Raw genomic sequence first — 7,476 nt, 5'->3', positions numbered from 1 at the left:
TAATCGTATTCTTATTAACACAAAACAACCATAGTTAACAAGAATCAATCCTTAAAAATAAAATTTGTAGCAATTCTAAATCTTACATGTGAATCACATACACATACTATTTTGTCACCATAATGTGAATCGGCGCGTGATCATTACCGCTGTGATACCATGTTGATGAGAGAGAGAGAGAGAGAGAGAGAGAGAGAGAGAGAGAGAGAGAGAGAGAGAGAGAGAGAAGAGACACACCATGTAGGCTCTCAAAGACTGATTCATATTGAGGACACGATACAAATATATAGGTGAGACCAAGTTGAGTAGAGTGAGCCATATATAGATCCAATAGAAATCACTTGAGAGTAAGCAAACAAAATGTGTGTATGTGTGTGTGCCTTAGGGGATGCACTATGCAATCATGTTAGTTTATAACCTGAGTTCAAAAGGAGGGGTTTTAAAAATAAAATATTTAGGCAATTTAATAGAGATACATTAAAATAAGGGGGTTGAATATTCAATTTTGAACCCTAAAATAAGGGGTCATTTTATTCATTCAGACATGTGAAAAGAGGGGTTTTTCTAATACCCCGCAAATGCATGTTATATAGGGTGATACTGAATGGTGAACCCACGAGGTGTGTGTGTGTGTGTGTGTGTGTGTGTGTGTGAGAGAGAGTGTGAGAGAGAGAGAGAGAGAGAGAGAGAGAGAGAGAGAGAGAGAGAGAGATTGAGTGTGTGTATGTATGTGCATCCACCCTTACCCTGATATCATACTCAATGTTGAAACCATAGACCCATTGAGTATGCGCCTACTACCTCATCAAGTCCATGAGGGTAAAAAATTCAAGTGTGAAGCCAATCAAGTTGTTATATTAAAATTAAAGAAGAAAGACAAGCACAATCATGCTTGATAGTCTTGATATTGACCGATGATGTCTCTGTGAACATTATACTCTAGTAGAAATTTAAAGGCATTGTGATCCATTTGAGAAAAGTATGCAATATCTTCAAAGTATTTATGTGAACATGAAAATTCCATATTGGATACAAATTCTAGCAAGAGGAAGTCTGATGAGTAGCTCTTATCTACTCCAACCAATCAAGTCAAATGACTCAGAAGGCTATGAATATGAACCCTTATCTGAGGCTAGTGTCCATACCAACTAGCACGTATCAAAGAAAAGGGATTTACCACCGACAATGGGCCTATGAACGACCATAAACAACACAATAGTTTAAAGCCAATATCCCCACCAACCCATTTGCCTAAGAAGTGTCTGTGTTTAGGATGTGTATGTTGTTTTACTAAGATACTACTTATACACAAAAGAACATTTTGTTCAAAGGTAAACTTGATTAAGACATTAGTAAGGTGATCAAAGAACCTATCGAACTTCTCTCACCATCCCGTTTACCAAGGTTTTTTTATCTAAAAGATTAGAAATCCCATGGTACCATAATTACAATATTTTGTCTATGCAAAGTAACATCGTGGCAAAGAAACCATCATGACCATAAAAGCAATAGAGAAACCATGTTGATCCTGAAAGACTATAGAAGCTAAAGAGCAAAAACCCATCAACATTTTCATGAGTGAAAAAAAGTGGTAGTTAGACCAAACATCAATCAAAGCCAACCCATCGGCCTCATCAAACTATTACAAGTACAATAATGAATGTTCCCCATTGATCAATCAAGCATCTATAGATATTTATTATTCTAATAGCATCCCTGAGATCTGCTACTATTATGAAATTCTTCCACTATTTTTACTCTACGTATAGGTCATAGTAGCAAGCAAGAAAAAGGAAACCCATATAGAAGAGAAAGAAGAATTAGTTGTTCTATATTGTTTATTTTCCTTGATTGAGCTCTTCATCCTTAATTATGCACATCACGAACAACACAGCCATTGGTCTGATACAACTATAACACAACAAATACGCGGTGACCCTAAAATCCATAAAATATCATCACTCATATAAGAATTATACAAGCATACCTCCATAAGTTTTTGTATATGTTGCTCATCAAGATTAATGATTAGAGAGTAAGAGAGACAGAGAAAGACCAAGCGTGCTATATGAACCTCCAAATTGGAGTGGCACACATATCGTTGTGAGAGAGAAGAGGAGAAGAGAGTAGAAGATTATAGACACAAGTCACTATGTAAAATCTCCCCCGTACAAGAGTGAGAGTTTTGCTCTTGCAATAGGAAAGATTGCAATGCTCAAAATGATTACAAATGTCTACTTGGACATCAAAGGACCATTGGTCATAAAGGGTTCTTCATTAATAAAATATCCATTAAATTGGTTTTTTGTTGCATATTCTATAGGGCAACCCTATGTTGCTACCTATTATTTGTAATAAGTAAATGTTTTTTAGGATCAATCTTTATTATAGTTGTACATGAAATCATACTTCGCCTTTCATGATACACTTGGGGTATCCTATAAGAATACATGGAACACAAGTTGAGTTACAAAAGTGGATTCTTTTGAGAGTCTATCAGAACATTTCTTCGTGGTAAGATGAGGAGTAGACACTCCATGTCTATTTAAGAATTATACGAGTTATTCCTATATCTTATCCTGTGTATATTATTCGTTGACTTGACAAGTCACACAAATTATTACTCCTATTCAAATCTCTCATGCTTGAATTCTTGTTGAGATGTGTCAAAGATACCAAATTTGATAGTATATCATGGGATTACATGTGTATGCTTTAAAGTGCTAGAAGGGCTACTTTTGTCAAAAAGATGATTGGCACACTACAACATCCATCAAATTGTAAGGTTTAAGAAGTTGTGGGGATCCCTCTATGTTAACCATAGATAGTTCACAAAATGCTCCGTCTTTCATGAAGAACAACTCTAGTTTTGGAATAGAATCTCCATGTGGAAGGTAAATGTACCTAAGGACTTAGAGTGCCAACCTTTTTTTTTCTTCTATAAGTAAGCCCAAAACACCTATCCATCGCTTGAATGATATACATCTGTAAGAAGCACTCCAATTTTTGGAAGAAATTTTTTGAGGAGATAAAGAGCTAACTTTTGCTCAGCTATAACATCTTGCTAGAGATAATCTACTATTCACTGAGAAGAGACAATAGTAGGTTTTTCTCACTTAGAGCATTTTGCTTGAGATACGCTGTACTATTAGTTAATGAAAGAGAGAAATAGGCTTTTCTCAGTTAGAGCGTTTTGCCTGGGATAGGTTCTACTATTAGTCAAGAGTTTTTCTGAAGATAGGTTCTAATAGTAGTTAAGTAGTGAGAAAAATAAGTTTGCTCAGTTAGACCATCTCACGTGAGGTAGGCTTTACTCTTAATTTGAGATCTAAGTAGAGAAAGTAGAGGTTTCTCTTGGTCAAAGGGGCGATCTCCTGAGAAAATATTGACTGCAATCATTCAATTTGATTTTTTCTACAAGCACATAATTCCACATATGAGTGCCAGATGTAATGGTACGTACTGCGTGGGATAGCATTTGACGTGATGCAAGTTTAGAGAGGAGAGCATTAATATTCTTATGGAGAGTTATTTCATTGATCAATGTTTCTAAGGACAAAAACTCTCCTTCAAGGGGAGTAATATTTCCACAAAGACAAGGGCAGGACTATGTTGGCACATGAGTCAATTGATCATCGAAGTGAAGTGGTCTCCTCAAGGTAGGCCAAGAGAAGGTAGGCTACGAGGTCTGTAGGAGGAGTATGGTTGGGTGGACAAAGGCATGTGTTAGTCCTTGGCCCTCAAAGTTCTCACCTAAAAATGTTGGCAAAAATGAAACTGAACAAGCTCCACCAAGGTATCAACTTGGTATCAAGGACTAAGTCCGAGAGGGAATAGGTCCATTCGAACTACTCCCCAAGTCAATTCAACTAGGTGTCATGCAATATGGACGTTTCCTTTTCCTATTGTAAATGTGACCTTTTACTAGCATAAATGGCACTATAATTAGTAGCCAACATGAACACCAATACCCACATGGAAGGTTACCCGTAGAAGGTTAGGGGATCGATGTTCACATATCAGTTATCACGGGAGCAATGACTCTCAACGTTGGTGGAGTAGAGCCATGTGAATACATGAATAGCCAAGGAACACAAACACACACATATGAGGAACAAGTATTTGATTTGGCTTTTCAGGTTTGACAGGTCGGATTACGAGGACGTAATTGGGAGTATATAAAGCGGGTGCTGTGAAGGCTGGAATAGTAGTGCCCGCAAAACTGTAAGCAGCAGTGAGCACATCGAGCAGCGTTTAGGGCTAGAACCCATCTTCATCATCAACAATGGCAATGGGGAGAGCGGCACTCTGCACAGGTATAAGAATATGGCTTCCTGTCACTCAATTATGTGGTTGATATAATTGAGTGAGTGCTTGAGTGCGTTATTATTCTACAAGTATACAAAAACGCACGTCTGTGTGCTATAGTCATATCATATGTCGTAATATTATTGATCTCCTTTTCTACCGCAGTGGCGATGGTGGCGGCGCTGCTGCTAAATATCATAGAGGGGACCTCCGTTGTGCAAGCAGCTACGCCCCGCAAGTGCAGGCTGCACGACCTCGTGCTGACCAACACTCCCGTGGCGACCGGGCTGTGCGAGTGGGAGCTCGTGAACAACTGCCCCTGTGAGGCCTTCAACATCATTGCAGCCTGCCAGGACCGGCGCTGGAACCAGAAGATCATCAGCCGCTTCGCCATGGAGGTGGACGTGCCCACCTTCGGCCACTGCACTGTCCTCCCCAACGTCAAAGTCCAACCCGCTTCTCCGGCCTCCGCTACGGACGCACCTACCCCTGCGCTGGCACTCTTCCGCTCTCCCTCGTCAATGTCGCCTTCGCCAACCCCTGCCTTTGATCATAGAGACTGGCCGGACGACTCGCTCCATCAACATACCTCTTTCTGATCCTTGAACGGACATTCCATTTTCACCATTCTTTCTTATCGGTGCTATTATTGGTCCAGAGTGAAAATTTCATTTGCCTACATAATTGTGAAACTCTCTCTCTCTCTCTCTCTCTCTCTCTCTCTAACTTAAAGTACTATATTACATTTTGTTACATGTTTACATCATGATGAGGAATTCCATCGTGTTATTCTGTTGAGGAACTGGCAGTGCCACACAATCCTCTAACAATCTATCTCGAATCATAGACCAAGGCAGTTGGAAACTGTGAAAGGTGTGTATCAAACAAAGCCGAGTTTCTAGCATTTCACAAAAAGGATAACACCCAAAGTCTCAGAGAAGCAATACATAAGTCTAAACGTGTAGAACCCGTTTGAATTGTTCCATAAAGCAGTCTATATTCAGAAACTTAGTCTTCCAATGCATCATACAAGTATCATACAAACATATCCACCAAGCATATATTGTAGGGAAGTTCCAAAATATGTGCTTCGTTGTCTCAAGGGGGCATTTTCCATCAGACATTCTCTTTTTGGCTAACAATAATTCACCATACATCAGATAGCTTCTTCAACCACCAACATTGATCTAGATTGAACTCGCAAATCTTGCTGCATCGTTCTCTATCTAAGGCTAAGGGATCAAGTGTAGATAGAAACGTTTGGTTGGGGAGGTGCATCAAGTTGTTGAAGTCTCTGGCAATGCTCAATCTCTAAATCTTTGATTAAATCTTGATTGCAACAAGAAACTTTCAAATTGTTGACATGTGTACACAACTATCCCCAAGTAATTTTGAGCCCATTTCCTAGTCTGAATCTTCTCTTAGCCACCATAAACGAAATAATATTTCTGTTAGAGTAACAATTTGATTGATTGGGCTTAACCCTCTCATGCTTTTTTTCCCAAGTAAACAGCGGGTGGTTTTTTAAACCCAAAGCTCCAACAACAAGACTCATACCCTAAGGGATTACCTGTATATCTGACTCTACCATCCCAAATCAACAAAGCACATAGATTTTTTCAAGACTTAACCAGCATATTAGCAGTATTCCCACACAATTGAACATGAGTAGCACAAAACAATTTGTCCCATGCAAACATATCCAAACACCATGAAAGTACATAACAAAATTATCCATCAATTTGTTTCAGTAAGGTTTCCCTACTAGCAAGCATGTGCATTTGCAAATGAAGGATACCCAATCCTCCCAAGTGAATAGGCAAGGCCAAATGCTTCCAGGGAGCCAAGCTACAACAGAAGATCCCCATAAAATCTCAGTTTTTTTGATGTAAATCTCGCAACTGGTCAAGTATCAAAGGGAAGAAAACAAAATATATAGAGGAAATCCAAATAGCCTGCACAATCCTTCACCTAACATGAATTGACCATTTAGTACAATGCCACAACCCATTTTGGTTTGGATTATATCCCCCATTGTGTCAACTATTTTGCAGATACATCAACTCCTAGAGGATAACCAAGGTTCCTGAATACATTTTCCCTAAGAATTCCCTTTGCTTGCCAAATCAAGCTATGAAAATTATTGTAAAGACTAGGGGAAACTAGATCTTGGAATCCACCTCCCAACCTCCCACTATAGCCCCTTTTCCCTAGTGGATTCTTTTTCACATTGCCTAGTCTGGCCCTTGGTCCAGTCCAAGACTCTATGGCCTTGCCCTTGTCCTGACATTACTTCCCCCTTAAGGAAGAGTTTTAGACCTTGAAAACAAAAGTGGGAAACTTCTTCTTAAGAACACTAATGTTTTCCCAAGTGGCACCTTCCTCAGGTCGATCTTTCCACTTGATTAAATCTTGTCGACGCACATGATGATGTGTACGTAAATCATGATCGTCGAGAATTCGTTCAGGTTCATGCGGTAGGGTAAGAGGTTCAACGAAATGGACCAAAATCTTTGGTCAAGGCATTGTCATCCCCATGTAATGGCTTATGTAAACGGCTTATAGAAACACCGGATGAACACGAGCATGTGTACGTAGCGATAATTTTGTAGGCACGATCATCCACTCGCTTGAGTATTTGAAAGGCCCATAATATCGTGGAGATAATTTAGGTGTTGGCCCAGTTTTCAGACTTTTTGAATGCTCTGGCACACGTAAAATTACTTCCTCCCCTTCCTCAAAAGGTAACTTGCTCGACGTTTCTCATCAGTGTACTTCTTATACCGATCCTGCACTTGTCGGATAATCTGACGAGCGAGTTTCAGCATATCCATGTGGTCTTGGAGAAAATCCTTAACCTGTTGGAGTTTTTCGGTTGCCAATCCCATCGTAACAGGTGACCTAGGCTGAAAACCATACATGAGCATGCAAGGACTAAATCCAGTTGTGACATGCTTAGCACTATTGTAAGAAAACTTGAGAATAGGTAAATATTCTTTCCAATCTGACTGTTTCTTGCTAACGTATGCGCGTAGCATATCCTCTAGCACTTAGTTAACTCGTTCAATTTGACCATCCGTTTCTGGATGATCGGTTGTACTGAGGTTTAGTTGTGTACCCAATCATTTAAACACAACGCTCCAAAAATGACTATTAAACTAGGGATCA

General features: G+C 39.5%; 1 pseudogene; it reads left to right on the top strand.

Moving 5' to 3' along the window:
* Window positions 1–4,478: 4,478 nt before the first annotated feature.
* LOC147428021 (uncharacterized) lies at window positions 4,479–4,914 on the top strand (annotated as a pseudogene).
* The last annotated feature ends 2,562 nt before the right edge of the window (window positions 4,915–7,476 follow it).

The sequence above is a fragment of the Adiantum capillus-veneris genome, chromosome 23, assembly GCF_014529385.1.
Source record: "Adiantum capillus-veneris isolate H3 chromosome 23, ASM1452938v2, whole genome shotgun sequence".
Classification (NCBI taxonomy): Eukaryota; Viridiplantae; Streptophyta; class Polypodiopsida; order Polypodiales; family Pteridaceae; genus Adiantum; species Adiantum capillus-veneris.
Note: the sequence above shows the minus strand (reverse complement) of the source record. Positions and strands in the feature narration are given on the sequence as shown.